The sequence below is a fragment of the Nicotiana tomentosiformis genome, chromosome 10 (genome assembly GCF_000390325.3).
Source record: "Nicotiana tomentosiformis chromosome 10, ASM39032v3, whole genome shotgun sequence".
Classification (NCBI taxonomy): Eukaryota; Viridiplantae; Streptophyta; class Magnoliopsida; order Solanales; family Solanaceae; genus Nicotiana; species Nicotiana tomentosiformis.
The window spans coordinates 58,760,684-58,786,568 of record NC_090821.1 but is presented as its reverse complement, the minus strand read 5'-3'; the positions used below and the strand labels follow the sequence as shown (position 1 = coordinate 58,786,568).

The 25,885-nt window shown below is 39.0% G+C and overlaps 1 long non-coding RNA gene across 1 annotated transcript; it reads left to right on the top strand.

The window, feature by feature from the left end:
• The first annotated feature begins 7,719 nt into the window (after window positions 1-7,719).
• LOC138900544 (uncharacterized) lies at window positions 7,720-8,744 on the top strand. The gene is made up of 2 exons (XR_011411624.1): window positions 7,720-7,952; window positions 8,096-8,744. It is a non-coding gene; the product is annotated as an uncharacterized lncRNA (long non-coding RNA).
• Window positions 8,745-25,885: the final 17,141 nt, after the last annotated feature.

Genomic DNA, 25,885 nt, shown 5'->3' with positions numbered 1-25,885 from the left:
GAATGCCATTCCTTTGACCGTGGAATCAGTTTTGCGTCTAAGGGATGAAGACGACGACGAAGAAGAAAATGATGGGTCAGCGCCGGCGACCCAAACGAAGAGAACCACCGATGCCCCATCGGTAGCTAGATCGATGATGCTTCATGAGGCTCCGCCTCGAACTGAGTATATGCCGGAGAAAGATTCGGGCGGAATCCATGAATTATCGGAGATCGAAGACGCATCCCATCGGAGCCAAAGAATGGGGGATATGTCTGAAGGGCCCCCTCTTGAATCCCTTCGAACCAAAGAGAATGCTCCAAGTGATTTATATGGGGCAGCAACAATCGAAGATTCGCCCACCTTCCCCGCTTTTTCTGCAGGGGTGATTCGGGAAGCTTCGTGAGGAGGTCGACGTGATAAAAGCGGAGTCTTTGCAGTGGAAAGAAGGTATGGACAGCTTTGCTACAGAGAAAGAAACTGCTCGAGCCCAGTTATCATCGGCCGAAACCCAACTTCAGAGAATGAATGGAAAAGGCCTGGTTCAAGCAAGAAGAATAGAGGAGCTCGAGGCTCGGTTGGCCTATGTACTTGCCAAGGCCGAATCTGATACCGAAAAGGCAAAGGCCGATGCGAATGCACTCGTGGCCGTCTATCTGGATGATGCTGAAGCTGCCCAGGTCCAAGCAAGAGAGGCAGTCGAGACCGCAAATACTCAAGCACATTGGGTCGCTGAACTTTCTAAGTGCCGATCTCGGAGGGAAACCCTCGAGGAGATCCATGCCCGTGGTTTCGACCTCGCTGAAAAGATAAAAAGGGCCAAAGAACTCGAAGCCGATACTGAAGCCTTGGTTTCCGATGACGATGATGATGACAATGATGCTGACGATGGGAGTAAGAGCGGATCTGAGAACAGAGGGAGGAGCCCGATAGAGAAGAGACCTCTCCTGGGGATGATCAGGAAGCTTAGTCCTTAATTTTTACGTTGTAATCAATCATGTAAACAATTTTGTATATAAAAATATCCCCTTTTTTGCCGACTTACTTTTGTTTTATTTCCTGTCTTGTGAAGACTTTATTCACGCCTTATGAATGTTTTCACAAGGATTTAAACAACTTAATCAAATTTGGACTTCGTAGCCTCTATAAGCGAGCGAGCGCTTGCTCAAACTTGAAGTGATGTAGCACTTAAGCTTATTAGTTGAGTCAATGATTCGAGCTCGAAGAAATATAGCCCGTAGGCGTAATGGTCGAGTGAGTGCTTGCTCAAACTTGAAATAAAAGTAGCCCGTAGGCTTAGTAGTCGAGTGAATGATTCGAACTCGAAGTAATGTAGCCCATAGGCGTAATGGTCGAGTAAGTGCTTGCTCGAACTCGAAATAAAAGTAGCCCGTAGGCTTAGTCCAGTGAAAGATTCGAATTCGAAGTAATGTAGCCTGTAGGCGAAATGGTCGAGTGAGTGCTTATTCGAACTCGAAATAAAAGTAGCCCGTAGGCTTAGTCGAGTGAAAGATTCGAATTCGAAGTATTGTAGCCTGTAGGCGTAATGGTCGAGTGAGTGCTTACTCGAACTCGAAATAAAAGTAGCCCGTAGGCTTAGTAGTCGAGTGAATGATTCGAACTCAAAGTAATGTAGCCCGTAGGCGTAATGGTCGAGTGAGTGCTTGCTCGAACTTGAAATAAAAGTAACCTGTAGGCTTAGTAGTCGAGTGAATGATTCGAACTCGAAGTAATGTAGCCCATAGGCATAATGGTCGAGTGAGTGTTTGCTCGAACTAGAAATAAAAGTAGCATGTAGGCTTATTAGTCGAGTGAATGATTCGAACTCGAAGTAATGTAGCCCGTAGGCGTAATGGTCAAGTGAGTGCTTGCTCGAACTTAAAATAAAAGTAGCCCGTAGGATTAGTAGTCGAGTGAATGATTTGAACTCGAAGTAATGTAGCCCGTAGGCATAATGGTCGAGTGAGTGCTTGCTCGAACTCGAAATAAAAGTAGCCCGTAGGCTTAGTCGAGTGAAAGATTCGAATTCGAAGTAATGTAGCATGTAGGCATAATGGTCGAGTGAGTGCTTGCTCAAACTCGAAATAAAAGTAGCCCGTAGGCTTAGTAGTCGAGTGAATTATTCGAACTCGAAGTAATGTAGCCCGCAGGCATAATGGTCGAGTGAGTGCTTGCTCGAACTTGAAATAAAAGTAATCTGTAGGCTTAGTAGTCGAGTGAATGATTCGAACTCGAAGTAATGTAGCCCGTAGGCGTAATGGTCGAGTGAGTGTTTGCTCAAACTCTAAATAAAAGTAGCATGTAGGCTTATTAGTCGAGTGAATGATTCGAACTCGAAGTAATGTAGCCCGTAGGCATAATGGTCGAGTGAGTGCTTGCTCGAACTTAAAATAAAAGTAGCCCGTAGGATTAGTAGTCGAGTGAATGATTTGAACTTGAAGTAATGTAGCCCGTAGGCGTAATGGTCGAGTGAGTACTTGCTCGAACTCGAAATAAAAGTAGCCCACAGGCTTAGTAGTCGAGTGAATGATTCGAACTCGAAGTAATGTAGCCCGTACGCGTAATGGTCGAGTGAGTGCTTTCTCGAACTCGAAATAAAAGTAGCCAGTAGGCTTAGTCGAGTGAATGATTCAAACTCAAAGTAATGTAGCCCATAGGCATAATGGTCGAGTGAGTGCTTGCTCGAACTTGAAATAAAAGTAGCCTGTAGGCTTAGTAGTCGAGTGAATGATTCTAACTCAAAGTAATGTAGCCCGTAGGCATAATGGTCGAGTGAGTGTTTGCTCGAACTCGAAATAAAAGTAGCATGTAGGCTTATTAGTCGAGTGGATGATTCGAACTCGAAGTAATGTAGCCCGTAGGCATAATGGTCGAGTGAGTGCTTGCTCGAACACGAAATAAAAGTTGCTCGTAGGCTTAGTAGTCGAGTGAATGATTCAAACTCGAAGTAATGTAGCCCGTAGGTGTAATGGTCGAGTGAGTGCTTGCTCGAACTCGAAATAAAAGTAGCCCGTAGTCTTAGTAGTCGAGTGAATGATTCGAATTCGAAGTAATGTAGCCCGTAGGCATAATATTCGAGTGAGTGCTTGCTTGAACTCGAAAAATGAGTAGCCCGTAGGCTTAGTAGTCGAGTGAATGATCCGAACTCGAAGTAATGTAGTCCGTAGGCATAATGGTCGAGTGAGTTTTTGCTCGAACTCAAAAAAAAAGTAGCCCGTAGGTTTAGTCTTCGAGTGAATGATTCTATTTAATTTTTTTTTTCTATACTAGCTACAATTATTTATTTTATCAAAAAAAATAGTGAAAAAATTGTGAGGTTGCTACTATTGCTTACTTTATTCCAGAAAATAGTCAAAAAATATTTAGGTTGTTTCAATTTGTGAAAAAAATTGTGAAGTTGGTGAATTGGAGCCTTCAAGTCTTCAACGATAATAAATTTTTAACAAGTTGTTCGTCAATTCGGTAAACTCGTTCCAACTCCTTCTTCTTCTGATTCTCAATCTTCTAAAAGAACTACAGGAGTAGGAAGACTTAGTGTTAGGGCGGGGTTTAGGAGTTCTTTTAGTTCTAGTAGTAATAATTTTTTACAACTAAATGAGTTTGAAGTTTATTTATCGCAGCAACTTAAGGAAGTGAATCCTGACGACACCTTTGATATTTTGCAATGGTGGAAGGACAAAGAAAAATACTTTCCGGTTCTTTCAAGGATGGTCCGAGATATTTTAACTATTCAAGCTTCAATAGTGGCACCAGAGAGCGCTTTCAGTCAAGAAAGATTTTAAATCGGTGATCATAGACAGTCTATGAGGGATAACTTGGAAAAATTAGTACTTTTCAGAGATTGGATCCTTTCAGAAAGAAGAAATTTTGGACTTGTTGAATCACAACCAAAGGTAGACGAAGCTTACGAAGAAATGCTAGCTGAACTTACTAAGGATGCTGCTTCGCCCGACAATGAAAGCGGCGATGAACAAGCTACTTTTCCTCCACCACCAACGAAACTTCCTTCGAACTTTGATGAATTTATGAAGTTTGTAAGAGATAGCATGTAACTTGTATGAATAAAAATTAGTATGTAACTTGTATTTTGGCACTTTTTGATTAGTTCATTTTTCTTCTCAATGGTGGTATTAGCACCTTGTTGTGCTCATTCCATAGGGGTGAGGAAGACTAAGAAAGATAATATTGTCATATATTTTATTGCTATAATAAAATTACAAGGCATTGCTTTGAATATTGTTTTATAATATTTTTGTCTTTAAATTTGAATTAAAATATTAGGTCATTATTCTATAATAAAATTACAAAGCATTGCCTTAGCTGTTTTTTTAACATCTTTTTATCTCTAAGTTCTATTTAATTTTACAAAAACAAATTACTGCTTAGCCGTTGGGCCCATTTAGTCTGTTTGGATAGCGGGCCCGGCCCGTTTAGCACCGGACCATGAGTTCGTGGGCCCGATCCCGAAAAAAAGCATGTTTAGTCCGGGATAGTTTAGCCCTTTTATTTAATTAGGTACCGGGACCAGTCCGAGACCGCGGCCCGCGAGACCGGCCTGTTTGGGGGCCGAGCCGGCCCACTTGCCACCCTTACTTCAAACCTCTCATTTGTTTTATTTTTTTCAAATTTCATATAACAAATTACCAACTCTTGTTGTTATGTATTTGGAATCATTAATCACAATTTACTTCACATTTATATGATAGTGTGAAAAGAGTAAATGCCTAACAGATGATGCCATTTAAATTAAATGTTGCAGTATTATTTTGAAGAATCTAGTTAGGTTTGTTACTCCCATTTAAATTCTAGCTTGCTAAACATTATTAGGCCATATAGGTCACCCGGTGTACAATGGTAAAAATTTATCCGTACTAGATATTTATACCAAGTCAGTAAAAACATGACATATGTTTGCACATTCAGTTAATGTAATCTTCACATTAATGTACAACTCTATAACATCAATAAATGTGATCTTCACATTTTTATTTGAATTATTTGCCATGGCAAGAATTTGTGCGTTATTCTTTTGTCTTGTTCTAGTGATCGTATAGAGTATGTGATTGGTATTTGGATCCCATTTGTACCTAATATTAATGTACAAACTGTTCTTATGTAGTATTGGCTCTAAGTCCTTTCTTTCTAATTGGTCCACCCTAGTCAACACCAATTAGATTACAGGTCGAAAATTTTAACTTCTCCCGAGATAATTTAACTTTCAATTGGTCAAACGTAATACTTTGTCTACCTCAATTATTTAACATAGTTTGAATAGATGCGGAGTTTAAAGAAAATGGAAAATAACTGACACATGTTAAATATGAATAAAATACCGAACTACCCATGTGATAAACAATATTTTTTTTGTATTAAGTGGATTCGTGAAGCAATTGACAAAAAACAGTTAAGATTGCAAATAGTATTTCTTTAAAAGGAAAATTAGATTTTTTCATACATATATATATACGCACACATACATACAGGAGAAGTAATAACAGAATTATGATTCAGTTGTTGATTTATCAATTCGAAGCCCTGTTACAAATACCAAGATGACGTACGTTGTCCATATATAGCCGACCCCTACGGATGCAAAGGGAAAATGATGTGCACTAGTCATATATAAAATAATGTTGATATCTGATCCACGTGGTTAGAGTCCCACGTCATAAATGTGTTGAGATGTGAAGATATATTATACTAGCGCTTAATTAGTTCTAGGAATTTTTAAGCAGTAATATAAACAACATATGCCCGCAAGGGTTGAGTTGGTTGTGAGTGATATCCTATATTGGAGACTTAGAGATCGTTTTTCCTAACCAACAGTCTCCTCATGGTTCGTCGCACCGCTGCCTAGTTACTGCAATTCATATCTCTTGTGCGGTTTGTGAGTTATTGTACAATGAGCAAATTATCTAATGCGCACCCGAAAGATAGCGGCTGCGAATTTTCCTAGAAAATTTCAAAAAAATATAAACAACATATTGTCCTATGTCTAGATGGTCAAACTTATACCATTGGAAAACTATCATTTGCTCTATTTTATGATATACAGGGCCAGTTATAAATCTTACCTGGTTAACGAGTCTTTAAACTGCCTTTAAAAATTGTTGTTAGTGTCAAACAGGAACATTTTTGGGTTTTTTTCACACTCAACTGCTATTTCATTATAATTTATGTGGTGACTGGTGACCATATAAACATATTGCATTTGTAATGGGTCTATTTTTTCAGAGAAACTAATTTTGTTATGGGTTGCATTAACTTGTTCGACAGTGGGACAACAGAACTTAACATCAAGCTGCTGGCAAGAAAGCATTATCCTCAAAATTGCAGAAAAGACCTAAACTCTGTACTGAGTGCATATAATATGAAGACCTTAAATTTGTGTCTCTAGCATCGACACTATACTTGAAGAGTTAGACGTTGCATGGCTTGAGAAATTATGGAGCTAGCGTATATGATGTCACATGTAACCATAACTGGGGAGAAAAATAAATGTCGACAAAAATGATAAATGAACATGAGTTTCCTATGGTGATGACAAGTGATATGAATCTTGAGCTATCCAAATTAGGGTCATATGGTGACGTGTGTTAGTAATTTGTATTCAAAAATATATTCAAAAATAGAAACAATGTAAAACCAGAAATGTAGAAGAACAGAATTAATCCAAACCCACTGAATTCATAGTGTTTCATTAAGGAACTTAATCCCCTCCTAGTACCCGAGGTTTAGGATTATTTTCTCCCAAGATAGAACGGATTACCCTCATTGGTATAGCGGTATGTCAAACCCCAGTGACCAACAGACTCAAAGATCAGTAGCAAATCACACTTACTGCTTTCTTTCTGTTAAAAATAATGTAGAAGGAAAAGGGAGAAATCAGAATTTCCATGTTTGCAAAGGTACCTAGATACTTGCAATGAAATGGATTCTTAGATACTTGCAAGGTACTTCAAACACATGTTTGGAGTTTGGGAGAAATACTAACACTTTGGTTGATTTTGTAGACTCAGATTATGCAGGTGATCTTGACAAAAGAAGATCACTAACAGGCTATATATTTTGTATTGGTAGTTGCACTATCAATTGGAAAGCTGCATTACAACATGTAGTAGCTTAATCTACTACCGAAGCAGAATATATGGTAGTGACCGAGGCGATCAAAGAAACCTTATGGTTAAAGGGTCTATTTACTGAACTCAGTTCACACCAAGGTGGTATTACCATTTTCTGTGATAGTCAAAGTGTCATTCACTTGACTAAAGATCAGATGTATTATGAAAGGATGAAGCATATCGATATCAAGTATCACTTCATCAGAGAAACTATTGTTGAAGGAAAAGTCTCTATTCAGAATATCAACACTAGAGACAATCCTGCTGACATGTTCATGAAACCTCTTCCAGTTGTCAAGTTTAAGCTTTGCTTAAACTTGATTGGCATTTATGAAGAATGATTTCGCCCACTGGGGCTTTAGCGGAGAAGGAGAAGAAATTTTATTATATCAGCCAAAACCAGTCCAAGATAGACATTTATAATATATGTGGCCTACTTTTGGCCATAGGTTATATGCCTTGTTGGCTTCTGTATAGTCTTTCATTGGTCACCTTGTTGGATAATAATTCTATGTCCATTCATTAAAGGCCTTGTTGGCTAAAGATATTCCATACGTGACCATCCTATTTTCTTATAAATAGTTTATCAAATTTCTATATCAGATACACCAAAGTTTGAGACAAACGTCTCTCGCCTTTCCTTTCTTTCATTATAGAGGTTTTGTAAGAGAGTTGAGTGTTAGGAAACACTTGTATGAACCTTTTCTTTGGAGTGATCTTGTGAGGTTATTCTCTTGGGGTATTTGGAATTAATTAGAGTATTTACTCTAATTTTGTATTCTTGTTGCTATAATAAAATTGTTCCCCTCCGCTTGTGGACGTAGGTCACACTGACCGAACTACGTTAAATTGGTGCCTTCTTTATATGCTTTAAATACCATTATTATCAACTTGCATTGTTTTTGTTATTGTCATTATAATATTATTTGGCTAAATTCTGCACTACCTAGGTTCCGATCTTTGGTATATAAAACATTGTTTTATGTTTTTTGTAGCAATATTGAAGCTGAAAAGGATGAAAAGGCAACCAAAACTCAACCAAATAGTCAAAAGATGCTGAAGTTCTGCGGGCGGAATAAGACATGCTCCTAGTTCGCGCATAACTGATTCGAGAGCTGAACGTCAAGTATGAAGATTCCACTATTGCAGGTGCCCAAGACAAGTTCTCTACCCGTCTACCGTATGCAAATTAAAGTTCTGAGCAGGAAAATTGGACCATTGCTACCGTAAGCGAGGAAGTCTAGTTGCAACCGTGCACACAAAAAAACATCAGAGAGGTGCAAAATAACTTTTGCTACTGCTGTTGGTGAACTTTAGTTTCTGAGGCCACACTACTCCAGTTCCTGCCAGCTCGATCACCAACGAACACGTACAAAAGATCTGCAGGCGGTGCTAGCATGCCTCGGTGCACACACAATTCTGGCGGCCATGGTAAGTATAAGTCAAAATCCAAACCTATAGATACCCATGTAAGGCTCTATTTTGGAGGACGACTTAGGAAGGATGTTAGACTTTTAGAGAGTTTAATTTCCTACTTTTCTTAGGTTAGTTTATAGAGGATCAGCCCTAATTTTCATTGTTGAAGAAGGAAGACAATTTCATCAAGCTTTTGAAGTTAAGATTCAATTTTCAGATTTTCTTCTATTTCTTAATCTTCTCTTATGTTCTTCATTGTTATTTTTGATTCTTAGTCTTATGAAATCTTCCATGGGTATGATTATGTATGACAACTTGTTTGGATGGTTGTTACATGTTGTATGGTATCGTAATGTTACTTTAAATACAATATTTATTTTGATTGTTACTTAAATTTTATTGTAACGTATCTTCAAATCCATCGTTACGTAACGATGAATAGTGCCACTTTATGTAATGACCGATGATGCCATTATTGTGGTCGCGTCATTGCCTTTTCGATGATGCAACCTTCTATTAAAATCTGGTTATCTAATATAATTATGCAACTTTTCGATGATGCCAAAAGGGGAAAGATAGGTTGTGCTTTTTTGCTGTGGACTGTGATGTTTATAACCTAATAAACCTGGTCCTTGATGATTTGTGACTTTAAAATCGAAAGTGTTCTAACATTGTGTTGATGTTGAGCTAAGTTGACACATGACCTATGCTTATGAAAAGCATAGAGTTTATCATCATTAAAAAGGGGGAATTTATTGGCCCAAGTGAAGTTTGTTTTGATGATATTGACAAAGGAACTTAAGCATGAACCAGGCCCATACACAGTGTACACAGACACGGGCAGATTCAAGCATAAGGGATGCACGTGAAAGAGATAAGATTAAGTTGTTATATTTGATATCTCCTGATAGAAAAGGTTACATAAATGATAAGGAGAAGGACTCCTTACTCGAAGAGAAATTTATCCAAGATAAGGGAGGAGTTAAAAGTTGAAGATAACTTGAACTCTTCCACCAAGGAAGACACTACTAAAAAATAAGATTTTAGCGACGGACAAATTCTGTAGCTAAACAGAAAACTCTGTCGCTAATCTTATTTAGCGACGGATTAACAATGGATTATCAAAAAATTTTGCTTGCCACGAGCGGTTTAACGACATATTAGTGACGGTGTTCCTAGCTAATTTTAGTTTTTTTTGTAGTGAGAGTATAGCATTAGAACTTTAGTTATTTCTCATTCTACAAACTCTATAAATTACAGGATGTTCTCATTTTACAGGGGACGCACAAACACTAAAGTTAAACTTGAGTTGAGAGCAAAATAACAAGGCATTTTGTAAACAATTCTTGTGTGACTCAAGTGTGCGAACCCAAAGCTACATGAACTAGATAGAAGAACCAGTTCCAAGTGTCTTTCTTTTATTCTAGTTCAAATGTAGTAAGGCTTTTCAAATTGTACCTTTTAGCTTTATCTAGAGGCAATTGTATTAGGTACTCTAAGTATTCAAGTTAGAGTTAACTTGAAGTTGTCGCAACAGTTAAAGGCTGGTTGCCATAACGAGATCAGAGGTAATCCTTAGGTTTACAAAGAGTGTTGTAAATGCTGTTTTGGCTCAGTGATTTAGTGAAGTATTGGAGAAAATCCTACTGAGTAGTAGGTCGTGGTGTTTTTCACCTTTTGAGCCAGGTATATTTTTCACGTAAAAATACTTGTGTTCTTTACTTTCCGCATTTATTATTTCCGCAACAGTAGTATTAGGAACACTTAAAAGAACCAAGTCCTTCTATAATCAGTGCATGTGAAAATTGGACACCACACAATTCATCCCCCTCTTGTGTGGCATTGAAGTATATAACATCAAGTGCACTACAACGGTACCCAGTAAGTGCCAAGCCTAAACTCAGTAGAGTAGTGACAAGGTCAGGTCAGGGCCCTACTGGAAATAATAGGAAACAAGGCATAAGATATAATAATATAATGAAATAACTAAGAAGTGAACAATGAGAATTTACAAAAAGATAACAACACGGGATTCAAGAATACTACAACAAGTGAGGAAAAACAAGATACTTACAAGTTGAGAAACAACAAAAACAACAACAACACAACAAATAGAGTTAAACAACAGAGGCGCTCCAAAGGTACCGCATCGTAGTCCCAAAAGTAAATATGCAACAAGAGCGTTCCCGAGGTACCGCCTCGTAGTCCCAAAAGTAAATATGCAACAGGGGCACGACAGAAACCTCAATCAAAGAATGATAACTGCACGACAGAAAGCTCGTATTATAATAACACTCAGCACGGCTGAAACCTCGTGCCACAATCAAACAATCATCTCAATCAAAAATCATGAAAACAACACATAACAATTGGAACAATGAAATTACAGCAAGGAATCCTACAGTTAAAGAATGAATACAAAATCAAGAAAACATGTAATTCAACTAAGCATGTTGCACAAATTACAAATAAGAGATAAGACACGTAGACATGTGATATTAGGCTAAACATGATGGCTACACGTGCTAGAGTAACGCAATTAAGGGAATAAAAGGAACTATTTAGCAAAAAACCAAATTTTTAACATAACGCACTCGTCACCTCGCGTACACATCCTTCACGTATTGCAATTTACATTAACAGTACCAAATCTTAAGGAAAATTTTCCCCACACAAGATTAGACAAGTTACTTACCTCAAATCTCGCTCATCTAATCACAAAGAAGGCAATTCCATCGATATTTTTCCAACTTCGATCGGCTCGAATCTAGCCAAAATAATTACATACTATAAATATGACTATAAGAAACTAATTTAAATAATGAAACTACGTCTTTAGCAAAGAATTGAAAAATCGCTCCAAAAGGTCGACTCAGGCCCACATATCGGAACCCGATAAAAATTACAAAATATGAACACCCATTCAACCACAAGTCCAACCATACCAAATTTACAAAATCCTAACATCAACTCGACCTCCAAATCTTAAATTCTTATTTTGAAATCCCTAAGCCCAAATTATCGAATTACACCTCAAAAATACGTAATCTAAGAATGACAAAAACTAACCTCAAGATTTCCGTGAATTCCCTCTGAAAAATCGCCCCAACCGAGTGTTTAAACTCCAAAATGACAAAAATGTTGGAACCCCTCTATTTTTAACACTGACAGTGTTTTCGTATATGGGATACACTTGGCCGCATCTGCGCTCTCGCAGATGTGATGCTCCCCTTCGCTTCTACGGATAAAATGTCTGATTTTGCGGACTCGCTTCTGCGGCAACACTGCCACTTCTGCGAAGCAACCCTCCTTCTCACTTTCCGCTTCTGCGATCGACCCGTCGCAGGTGTGACTCCACTTCTGCAGTCTACCTGCCCGCTTCTGCGACCACTGCCTCAGTCATGCCTGGCCCCTTCGGTGAAACCCATCTCACTTCTGCGAGCAAAATTCTGCAGGTGCGATTGCACCAAAAGGCAGAATTCCAGCAAATGCTTAAAGTCCAAATCTGATCTGTTAACCATTCAGAATCTACCCGAGGCCCTCGCAACCTCAATCAAATATACCAACAAGTCCTAAAATATCACACAAACATAGTCGAGGCCTCAATTCATTCCAAACAATGTCGAAATTACGAATTGCGCCTCGAATCAACTTATAAATTTAAAATTTCCAAATTCTACAACTTGTGCCGAAACGTGCCAAATCAACCCGGAATAACTTCAAATTTCACACACGAGTCATAAATGACATGGCGAAGCCATTCCAAGGCTCGAAACCCCAAACAGACATGGATAATACCAAAGTCCATTTCAAATCAAACTTATGAAGTTCTTAAACTTTCAAAAATTCCAACCTTCCATAATATGCGCTGAAATTCTCCCGGATCATCCGATACTCAACCCAAACATACGCCCAAGTCCGAAATCATCATATGAATCTGTTGGAACCTTCAAATCCCGATTCAGATTTTTTTTACTCAAAAGTCAAACCTTAGTTAATTCTTTCGACTCAAAGCTTCTGAAGTTAGAATTTTCCATCCGAATCAACTCTGAGCTTCCCGACCACACATACAAGTCATAATGCCTGAAGTGAAGCTACTCAAGGCCTCAAACCACCGAATGATGTGCTAGGGCTGAAAACGACCGGTCGGGTCGTTACATTCTCCCCTACTTAAACATAAGTTCGTCCGCGAACGTGCCAAGAACCGCTCCGGATTTGTCCAAAATCACTGTTTAACACCTCGTGCACCTACCCGTGTCGCCACCACCCAGTTGAGCATATTAACTCGAGCCAGACTAAAGATACTCCTTATATCTTTAGCTAACAAGCTTTAGAACCAAATTCCAACATTCGAAATTTTCCACGAGACCGATTCTAACATACGAACACCGCATCAATTACCAGACATTCTGCTTAGCATGACCATGCTCCTCCGCTGAAATCACACCATGCACCATATAAATCGCTTGATCAAAATAACATCATCCGACCACAATAGCTGTAATTCCATGAACACGGCCCGCAATACACCTCATAACACATATAAGCCAGATCCAGCTCTCGCAATAATGCCACGACAGAAGAGATGCGTAGAAACTCATTTACACCTGCCGAAGCAAGAAATCATGGAGTCTCTTCTACTGACAAGGACCATTACCTCATTCTGAGCTGAATAACGATATTTGCTCTTTAATATACTTTATATAGATCTGATTGCACTAATTTCAGGACCAATAATCTTGTCTCACCTAGTACAAACTGCCCAGGCAATAAGCCACCTCAAACACTGCCCAGGATTTCATACGATGCCATCGATGCGCCAATAAGCTACAACTCGAATATGATACATAAGGGAAAAACTAAACTCTGGAAAGGAACTTCCCATCCCGCATAACGAATAAAATGGCCGAACAGACGCTATGAACTCTTCTCAGAGAATGGGAAACAAAATTACACAGAAATAAGTACATGGAACCGTACTCAATATCTCACCATTGCGGCGTGCAACCCGATCCACACATGGTACCGTTGCAACGTGCAACACGATCCAAACATGACAATAAATAAGGTAATACCCATCAAGAAAAAATGCTTATACCTACGAAATACAGAATATCGACCATAAGCATGCCAAGTGCAAAAACAAAAATACAACGTTGGGGAGACATATAGCGCCATATGCTACAAAACCCAAGCACAACTAAGGTACGATAAATGACTTGTATCTCGAGAGCCATCCTGCTCATATAACACCACAAGCTACACGGAATCACAACACATGTGTGAATAATCAAGCTGTCTCATAACCTACGTGGAACAATAGAGTATTACATAGAATAGCTGATGAAGGGAATAACATCCAATGCCAGAAGATTCCTCCGCAAGCAATGTTATGCCGAACGAACACATCCGGCCTGATGTAGAGCACAAATTCACATTAGACCTACCAACGGACCTCTAGCCGATTCTGACTATACCATACTGGGCCAACCAAGAGTCCACAATTTAATACACAAAGCCTCTTACACAGGACACCGTTCTCCGGTGATATTAAAGGAAATGCCAGCTTATTTTGAACTTCTGGATCCTCGCCCCCCGCTCCCCGAGCTCGGGACATTCTTATCAAACTGAACTGTAACCTTGATCCCTAACCTCCAATTTCAATAACTGTAGAAAATACAAACCTCAAGTTGTGGTCTAAATCGCCATAACTCTTTCGGGATCCATTTACACATAACAAAGCCATTTGAATCAAATATCTCCCAAATCAATCAAATTATGGTGGCTGTCAAGCCCGCACGTAAAACCACCAACCACATGTATAACTTCACACGCTGAAGAAACTGATCATTGCCACAATCATGCTGATTCAACCATTACTAACCGACCCAACATCTTCTAGTTTATTCTCCACTCGCCTTAGAAATAATAATAGCTCCATTCAAAAACATAACGAACTAAATCTGCACTCATCCCGAGTGACCCCACATCACAAGACCACATCATCTCAATACTCATGAACCATCTCATACCCTCCTCAAGCGCACAATGACATCTCCAATTAGCGCACTCATTCTGCAAGACCTTTCGCGAATCCGAAGTTATTTCAACTTTTCCTCTAATACTGTACTGCAGACCCGATGATAACATAGAGCACTCTAAGACCCTTTTATAACCCACTGCAAAAATCGATCCTTAAAAACACAACGGACCCAAAATCCTTAGGCACTGCACTTAAATTCTTGAACCCGCTAGGACCGTTATTAAGAGTCATCCACTCTGACCTGGTCCCGAATATAACCAAACTCTAACGCTTTGCTAGCACTTGAACACTCCCTCAAAGAAGCAATCGACTGAATTCTTTTCCTTGTACATCACATCCACAAGAAGCATAAACTCTGAGTCTTCCCAAAACTTGCACGTGGACCGATAAAAAAAAATATAGCACACACTCAACAAGTTCTTTGCTCGAATTACCCCTGATATTTTCTTTTCTTAGCCATAAATGATCCACCAATGCACCAATAACTAGAACCCGCACAAGCAGATAACCACGCGATCCAATCGTAGAAGGTGGGCTCCCCCACTTAGCCTTAAGCTGCCATCACATAATGTAGAGCCCACAAAGCTTTCTCCTTCTTAGTTACTATGATCTTGCATCGTTAACCCGCCAAATTTCTCGAAGTCTTTTTTTAAGCTTTTTATGAACATTCTGAATCATCAGCCACAATCACATATTCGACCTCTTATCGGGTAGCAAGTAGAATTCTTCATAGAAGCTTCATCAATATCATGCAACTGCTAACCTGCTCATAGTAGATAACCCACTTGTGGAATTCCATGCCGACATCTTCCGGCGGCACTGCACTGGGTACAAATACTACGAAATCAGTAAACCCTCCTCAGCCCACGCTCGTCCACGGGCTGTACAAGTTCGTTCATTTCCCGTTAACATCAACTGAAAGTCCGACAACATATTCCAAACTCGAAGTCATGATGCATCCAAATCGATAATCAAGTTTTCACACCCCTCTTCATTTCAAGCAAACTCCTCCTTGCCACATTCAATCTTCCCCGGTACAGTAGCCACCATCCCAAATAAAATCCATAGACCAAATCACATTCTATCACGATTCCCAAATCGCCCTAAACTTTCTCAAGGAAAGTGGTTTTCCTGCTACAGAATCCATATGCTATTCTGCCACTTCCACTTCAGTTAAACCACCTCCTTTAAGCAACTCATCGACCTCTACTCTTCATAGTTTGACCTGCTAGTAATTCAACCATCGCAAGACACCTTCCATATGTCCTTCCTCATTCTTCGCCAACCTATTACTTCCCAGATCAAAATCTATACATGTAGCACTTGAACTAATAAATTTCTACCAATTCTAAACCTCTTAGAAGATCATCTTTCTCGAGCCATCAACATTAGAAACACCAATTCGATTTTTGAAATGGCTACGTACCGCCATCTCTGACAACCGCTTCTCAGGCACCACTTTACAACACCCTGCCCCAAAGGCAAATTGAAGAAGACCCTAACATCAATGAACCTTAATGCATTCAAACAAGGACGGCGACACCACATCACAAATGAAAATTCAACCACGCTCGAAAATATCATGTCTCGTTACTTTATCAACCAAGGCCTGAATATTTCCTTTCCTCCGTTGGAATTAAATGTCGAACCCCTAAACCGCGCACTGAGATATCCTCCTTTCGAGTCATTCACTGCCTCGACACATAGACAAGCACCCTACCATTACACCAACACTGTGCGACAACAATGCATGAACATCATAGCAATCAGTGCATAGCCTCAAAACTATAGGAAATATATATACTGAACTGAAACGACAGAACATCCTTCCACAAGGTGATGATAATAGCCTGCCCGAATACGCAGGGAAAAATATCCGGCACCACGTCTGCAGTACCACTACAACTCCTCGATGCCTAATCAATAAGAAAGCATTTTCCTCGATATTTTTCCAACTCCGATCGGCTTGAATATAGCCAAAACAATTACATACTATAAATATGACTATAAGAAACTAATTTAAATAATGAAACTTCGACTTTAGCAAAGAATTGAAAAATCGTTCCAAAATATTGACTCGGGCCCACATCTCGGATTTGGACAACAATTATAAAATATGAACGCCCATTCAACCACGAGTCCAACCATACCAAATTTACCAAATTTCGACATCAACTCGACCTCTAAATCTTAAATTCTTATTTTGAAATTCCTAGGCCTAAATTCTTGAATTACACCTCAAAAATACGTAATCTAGTCGGAATACTTGATGATAATTCAATATTATCGACTAGAAAATGGTCACAAGTGACTTACCTCAAGATTCCCGTGAATTCCTTAAGAAAAATCGCCCCCAGCCGAGTGTTTGAACTCCAAAATGACAAAAATGTCGGAACCCCTCTGTTTTTAACACTGCTAGAGTTTTCGCATCTGTGATACACTTGGCCGCATCTACGCTCTCGCAGATGCGATGCTTCCCTTTGCCTCCCGAAGATAAGTACATATGTCTCCGTACCGATCCGTGAGACTCTACTAAACCTGCTTGTGATTCATAACACCTATGAACCTAGGGCTCTAATACCAACTTGTCACCACCCCAATTTCCCCTCGTAGGATGTCGTGATGACACCTAGTCTATAAGACTAGGTAAGCCTAACAGTTATGCGGAATAACTGAATATAAAGCTGAAACTCAACCTCAACATTTGAAATAAATAAGAACTGCGATTTCAATAGTTACAACTCCCAAAACCCGGTGGAAATAAGTCACAAGCTCCAAAGAGAAAAATACTAAATATCTCTATACATCAGAGTCTAATGAGGAATTAGGAAAACAACATAATAAAGATAGAGAGGGACTCCTAAGTCTACGGACGCTGGCAGATGTACCTTAAAGTCTCAACATACGGGCTAACTCACTGGTACCAGGTCTGGTAAGCAGTACCTGGATCTGCAAAAAATAATATGCAGAAGTGTATTATAAGTACACCACAACGGTACCTAGTAAGTGCCAAGCTTAACCTCAGTAGAATAGTGACGAGGTCAGGTCAGGGCCGTACTGGAAATAATAGGAAATAAGGCAGAAGATATAATAATATAATAAAATGAATAAGAAGTGAACAATGAGAATTTACAGAAATATAACAACGCGGGATTCAAGAAGACAACTACAACACGTGAGGAAAAACAAGATTCTTACAAGTTAAGAAATAACAATAACAACAACAACAACAATAACACAACAAATAGAGGTAAATAACAGGGGCACTCCCGAGGTATCGCATCATAGTCCCAAAAGTAAATATACAACAAGGGCGCTCCCGAGGTATCGCATCATTGTCCCAAAAGTAAATATGCAACAGGGGCACTCCCGAGGTACCGTCTCATAGTCCCAAAAGTAAATATGCAACAGGGGCGCTCCCGAGGTAGCGCATCGTAGTCCCAAAAGTAAATATGCAACAGGGGTGCTCCCGAGGTACCGCCTCATAGTCCCAAAAGTAAATATGCAACAGGGGCGCTCCCGAGGTACCGCATCGTAGTCCCAAAAGTAAATATGCAACAGGGGCGCTCCCGAGGTACCGCCTCATAGTCCCAAAAGTAAATATGCAACAGAGGCAAGACAAAAACCTCGTGCAAACAATTATAACTACACGGAAGAAACCTTATACCATAAAAACACTCTGCAGGGCAGAAACCTCGTGCCACAACCAAACAGTCATCTCAACCAAAAATCACGAAAACAACACATAACAATTAGAACAATGAAATTACAGCAAGGAATCCTACAGTTAAAGAATGAATACGAAATCAATAAAACATTTAATTCAACTAAGCATGTTGTATAAATTACAAGTGAGAGATAAGACATGTAGACATGTGACATTAGGCTAAACATGATGGCTACACGTACTAGAGTAACTCAATTAAGGGAATAAAAAGGAACTATTTAGCAAAAAAACGGATATTCAACATTTAGCCTGAGTACGCACCTGTCACCTCGTGTACACGGCCTTCACATATTGTAAATTATCATAACAATACCAAATCTTAAGGGGAGTTTCCCCCACACAAGGTTAGACAAGTTATTTACCTCAAATCTCGCTCATCCAATCACAAAGAAGGCATTTCCCTCGATATTTTTCCAACTCCGATCGGCTCGAATCTAGCCAAAATAATTACATACTATAAATATGACTATAAAAAACTAATTTCAATAATGAAACTACTACTTTAGCAAAGAATTGATAAATCGTTCCAAAATGTCGACTCGGGCCCACATCTCGGAACTGGACAAAAATTATAAAATATGAATGCTCATTCAACCACGAGTCCAACCATACCTAATTTACTAAATTCCGATATCAACTCGACCTCCAAATCTTAAATTCTTATTTTGAAATTCCTAGGCCCAAATTCTCGAATTACGCCTCAAAAATACGTAGTCTAGTCGGAATACTTGATGATAATTCAATATTATCGACTAAAAAATAGTCACAAGTGACTTACCTCAAGATTTCTATGAATTCCCTCTAAAAAATTACCCCAACCGAGTGTTTGAATTCTAAAATGACAAAAATGTCGCAACCCCTCTAGTTTTAACACTGCCAGTGTTTTCGCATCTGCGATACACTTGGCCGCATCTGCGCTCTCGCAAATGCGATGCTCCCCTTTGTTGCGGACAAAAGATGCATCAATGCTGAAGTTATATTCCAATAGCCGAGGTGCTTCCTTAGACTCGGCAAGCCTATCAAAACTACTTCTGTTCATCAGCCCCCGGGACCCTTGACCTCGATCACTTCTTTTGTTATTTTGCCCGAGGTTATGTCTCGATTCACTGACTCTGTGGCTTCCGTTGTACGGTTGGTATCGATCCCTGATCGGACCTCGTTCTCGATTAGTATCCCTTCGAATAATGGGTTCAGACCCCAATTGATCATCTTCGACCCTAATTTTTGATTGTTACCGATTGTGCATGTCGGCCCACGTGATGGATGGGTATTCGATCAGGTTATGCTTTAATGGCCGTGAAGCCGTCGAACTTCGTTCGTTTAAACCTTGAGTGAAAGACTGAATAACCCAATCGTCTATGACTAGTGGTAAGTCAATTCGTTCTATTTGAAAATGAGATATGAACTCCTTCAGCATCTCGTTATCCTTTTGTCTTACCTTGAAGAGGTCTGATTTCCTTGTTGTGACTTTTATGGCGCCGGCTTGTGCTTTCACAAAAGAATCTGCTAACATGGTGAATGGGTCGATGGAATTTGGTGGTAGGTTGTGATACCAAATCATTGCCCCCTTCGAGAGGGTCTCTCCGAATTTTTTTAACAAAACAGATTCGATTTTATTGTCTTCTAAATCATTGCCCTTGATGGCACGTGTGTAAGAAGTGACGTGTTCGTTGGGATCGGTCGTTCCGTTATATTTCAGAATTTCGGGCATACGGAATTTTTTGGGGATTGGTTTGGGGCTGTGCTCGAGGGAAAAGTTTTTGCACGAATTTTTTTGAATCCAACCCTTTTATCATTGGTGGAGCTCCCGGGATCTGATCGACCCTAGAGTTATAAGTTTCTACTATTTTATCGTTGGCTTCGACTCGCTTTGTGAGTTCCTCGAGCAATTTAGCAATTTCGGGAGTAGTCCCCGATTCTTGCTCATTTGACTTCACTATGGCTGGCCCCGTTCTGTGGGTGATTTCTCGAGGTGGATTGGGCTCCGGCCTGCTTTGTAGCTGGGTTTGGCTCTACAACTGAGCTATTGCTTCCTGTTGGGCATGCAACATTTCGAAAATCATACGCAAGCTAATGCCATTTTCCTCGATGTTATGGGTATCTCCAGCGGCAGACCGGGTACCACCATGGATGCCATTCTCGGGTTCAGCATGTAGGTTCTCCTCAATGGCTACATGCGAATTGATATCTATTGGCGCTCCCATTCGAGCTCCAATGACGTTTGCAAGTGGTCTTTCAGTACTGGCTGTCAAGTTGTTGTTTTCGTCTTGAAGGCCGGCTCCGTTGTCGATTGGTGAAGCCATTTTATTGGTGGTTAGTCGTAGCTAATCCGAAATTCAAAATATTTTCGAAAACAAGCGCAAAACACAATGGCGTATTTTTTCAGATTCGTATAAAATAACCACTGTTATCCTTAGCCCCACGGTGGGCACCAAACTATTTACCCGAAAATCGGATAGAGTTGAATTTATATGTAGTTTTAAGGATATGTGATATAGCTTAATACAAATCTTAAGGATAAAAAGAAATATCAAATATGGACTACAAAGAATGTAAAATAAAAAAAGTTGTAAAGAAGACGATTTTTAGGACTAAGCTAGATGGATAAGTTTTTTAGGCTTAAAAGAGTAACTCTTGAATATAAAAGGATATGGTGCTTGAATTACAATGTGACCTCTATCTAAAAACTCCCCTTACAGAAATGATAACCCTCCACCTTTATAATAGAGGGATCTTACTTTAAATATAATTAAAAATACTCAGTGGGAAGTCCATGATAAATGAGCTTTTCCACAATTCCTGCTAAGATTCTCTCCTCTAGTGAGATTACAACAGCTTTTGTCTGTGAGCTCGATCTTGACTCGAGCTCTCGATCTTGGCTTGAGCTCGATTTTGACTCGGATCCTTGAATTGATTCGGAGTCAATGTTGGTCGGTCTCTGGATCATAAGCTTGATAGATTTACTTTGCATCATAGTTCGATTTGGATTCGAGCTTGATAATGATATCGAACTCGACATTGATTGGCCCCTCGGGTTCGAAGCTTGTTTGTACCATCTTCGGAACCCATCTCGAAGTCTCACTTCGATCGCTTATCTTTCGAACTCGATCAGACGTATGAAGGCCGAAATCTATTTCGATCGTATACAAGGAAGTGCATTGATAAGAAAATCAACAAGATAGTCACTTAAGCGAATCTGTTGAACAAAAATCTCACTTTTCCTATGAATACTATCAATTTTTGATAAAAATATATCTCCTCATGTCTTCTTTGTTGAATCCTACCATCAGCTGATATATGCATACAATATATATCATCTTTATACAATATAGTTGGTTCTTTCTTGCTAGGTAGGATACATGCACAATGAATATGTTAAATTATTTATCTCAACAAGACATTCTCAGCTTCTCTTATGAATCGCTAATATTCTTTGCACGACTGAAGTAGTAGATTCTAGTTTTATAGAACACCATAAAATAGATGCACCTCCACATATAATAATAACTGGTATGCTGATACTGAAAATATATGTCATGTTTTAGATGTACATTCTTAGCATGATTGTTTGACTCTGGAGTATATTTAGTGATATTTGATATATATAAAATGTTGTTTTATGTTTTTAGTAGCATTGAAGCTGAAAAGGATGAAAAGACAATCAAAACTCAACCGAATGGTCAAAAAATTCTGTAGTTCTGCGGGCGGAACAGGACATGCTCCTAGTTCGCACATAATTGATTCGAGAGCTGAACGTCAAGTATGAAGTTTCCACTATTGCAGGTGTCCAAGACAAGCTCTCTACCCGTCTACCGCATGCAAATTAAAGTTCAGAGCAGGAAAATTGGACCATTGCTACCGCAAGCGGGGAAGTCTAGTTCCAAACGTGCACACAAAAAAACATCAGAGTGGTGCAAAATAACTTTTGCTACTGCTGTTGGTGAACTTTAGTTTCTGCGGCCACACTACTCCAGTTCCTGCAAGCTCGATCATCAAGGAACACATATGAAAGATCTGCAGGCGGTGCTAGCATGCCTCGGTGCACACATTCTGGCAGCCAGCATTCTTAATTAGTCAAAAACAAATATGGTAAGTCTAAGTCAAAATCTAGATACCAATGTAAGGCTTTATTTTGGAGGACGACTTCGGAAAGGATGTTAGACTTTTAGAGAGTTTATTTTTCTACTTATCTTAGGTTAGCTTATAGAGGATCAACCCTAGTTTTTGTTGGGAAAAATAATCCCGCTCAGGAATAATATCCACGACAAATTATAATAAAATAAGAGAGTAACAACGACACCAACTCTTTTAATGGGTAAAATACAATATCCGAGTGGAGCAATATAACCACTATAATATTACAACTTCGTTGTATCAAGAGACTACTACAATCTTAAAAGAAATAACGCTCTTTAATTAAAACACCTCACTACAATATTACTCACACTCATTATTTATCTCACAGACTACAATCTGTGGATTACTCTCTCTAACTTCTATTGCTTCTCTCTTATTTTGGTGTGATTGAAATGAAGAATGAATGCCTCTATTTATAGTAAGAGATGTCATTCAACTACTACAAAGAAGATGTCTTGCTGTTGATTTAGTCCTATAATTTTTCAACAAAGTTAGGCACCTCTCAATTTCTTCAACAAAGTTGTCAACAAAATTAGGCACCTCCCATTTTCTTCAACAAAGTTGTCAACAAAGTTAGGCACCTCCCATTTTCTTCTTTGTTTTTCTTTAATATGAGCCCTACAAATACCTCCCTTAATTTTGATTTTTCTTTTTCATTCCAAGACTTGATCTCAATCTCTGAAAATCCTCAAACTTAAGAGGTTTTGTAAAGATACCTGCAACTTGATCATGAGAGTTCACATATTTGAGCTTGACTTTCTTCTTGGCAATGCACTCTCTGATGAAGTGATATCTTGTATCTATATGCTTGCTTCGATCACGATATACCGGATTTTTGGTGAGTGCCTGTGCAGATTTGTTATCAATACAAATCTCTGTAGCTTCAATTTGTGGCAAATTAAGCTCCTCCAATAATCTTCTTAGCCAAATAGCATGACAGGCACATAATGTTGCTGCTATATATTCGGCTTCACAAGTCGAGAGAGTAACTATGAACTGTTTCTTTAAACTCCAAGAAATAACAGAATCACCCAAGAAAAATACAAAGCCAGTTGTGATTTTTCTATCATCAATATCTCCCGCATAATTACTATCACAAAATCCCATAAGATTGAAATCATTAGAAGAAGAATAAAATAACTCAAAGTCGATCGTACCTTTTAGATAACAAAGAATTATTCTAGTGACTTTCAAATGGGTGGAGGTAGGAGCTTCCATGAAGCGGCTTACTACTCCAATTGCAAAGAGTATATCTGGCCTGGTACAAGTCAAGTACCTCAAACTTCCCACAAGACTTTTGAAAAATGTGGGATCTACATTTTCTCCTTCATCAAAATTGGACAATTTTGTCCCACTCTCCATCGGTGTGTTCACGGGGTTGCAACCGAGCATGTTGAACTTCTTCAAGATCTCCTTTGTATAGATTTCTTGAGAGATAAAAATTTCATCCTCCATCTGCTTCACTTCTAGGCCCAAGTAGTATGCCATGAGCCCTACATCGGTCATCTCGAACTCACGAGACATATCTTTTTTAAAAGATTCAAACAAACTTGGGTTATTACCCGCGAAAATAAGATCATCAACATAAAGACAAACAAGTAAGATATCTCTATTAGTATGAACTTTAAGGTAAAGAGCATATTCATGGAGACAACGAGCAAACCTATTGTCTTTAAAATACTTGTCGATGCAACTATTCCATGCTCGCGGAGCTTGCTTTAATCCATATAAATCTTTCTTCAACCGCAACACTTTATCTTTATGTTTTTTTACCATAAAGCCCAATGGTTGTTCAACATAGACTTCTTCTTCAAGCCAGACATTCAAAAAAGCTGACTTGACATTTAGTTGATGGATCTTCCACTTCATTTGTGCCGCCAAAGAGATAAGCAAACGAATTGTCTCCATGCAGGCAACAGGTGCATAGACTTCTTCATAGTCAATGCCTTGCCTTTGCTTGTAGCCTTTAGCCACAAGCCGTGCCTTGTATCTCTCCACATATCCATTAGTATTCTTCTTTACCTTGTATACCCATTTAACTCCAATTGCTCGATGACCCTTGGGAAGTGTTGTTAACTCCCAAGTGTTGTTCTTCTCTATTGAATCGATCTCCTCCTGCATGGCTTGTCTCCACCTTTTGTCTTCAACAGCTTCATCAAAGTTCATTGGTTCACTATCAGCAAAGAGACAATATAAAAAATCAAAATTAGTAACTTCCTCTGTGTCCTCATAGAGCTCTTGAATACTCCTTGTCCTTTATGGTTGTTCATTTGAACTCGTATCATAGCCAACAAACGTATGGTTGACACTTCGATCGTCAAGCTTCACTCTCCCTTGATGTGGCACATGAGCATAGGCTATGCTCCCAAAGATTTTCAAGTGCTTGACACTTGACTTTCTTCCACTCCATGCTTCTTGAGGGGTTTGTTCTCTAACAGTCTTTGTTGGAGACCTGTTGTCTAAATAAACTGCACAAGATACAGCTTCTGCCCAAAATTCCTTGGGCATATTTTTAGCTTTTAACATACATCTAGCTATATTAAGAATCGTTCGATTCTTTCTCTCTGCAACTCCATTTTGTTGGGGTGAATAGGGTACCGTTAGAGGGCGACGAATTCCATGAGATTTACAAAAGTCATTAAAGTTTTTTGAAGTGAATTCGCCTCCTCTATCAGACCTTAAAGCTTTTATTTCATAGCCACTTTCTTTTTCTACAAGTACTTTGAAAATTTTAAAAGCAGCAAAAGCTTCAGATTTTTGGTTCAAGAAATAAACCCAAGTCTTTCTACCAAAGTCATCAATGAAAAGTAGAAAGTATTTACTTTTACCAAAGGAATGTGAATTGATTGGTCCACACACCTCAGTGTGAACAAGCTGAAGCGGCTTGGTTGATCTTGACATGGCCTCCTTTGGAAAACTCCTCCTTGTACTTTTTCCAAGATGACAAGCTTCACAAAATTGATTGGGATGGCTTATTGATGGTATCTCATGCACCATGTTCTTTTCTTCCATTGATTTGAGCGCTTCAAAATTTAAGTGCCCAAATCGCATGTGCCAACACCATGATTCATCTTGCACATTAGCCTTCAAATACTTTGCGTCAATTATCTTAAGATTCAGAGAGAATAATATATTCTTAGCCATATGCACTTTAGCAATTAGAATTCCACTTGAATATCTAAGCCAAAGATGCATATTTTTCATGTGGATGTCATATTCCTTTTCAAGAAGTTGGCCCAAACTAAAAATATTACTTTTTAATTTTGGGACATAATAAACATCTTGAATTAACTTGTGACTACCATATTTACAGGAGATCAGAATCGTACATATCCCTTCAATTTGAATCTTTGAAGTATCTCCAAAGGACACATTATCTCTCACCATTTTATTGATCTCAACAAACTTCTCTTTATATCCACACATATGATTGCTTGCTTCATTGTCCAAATACCACGAGCT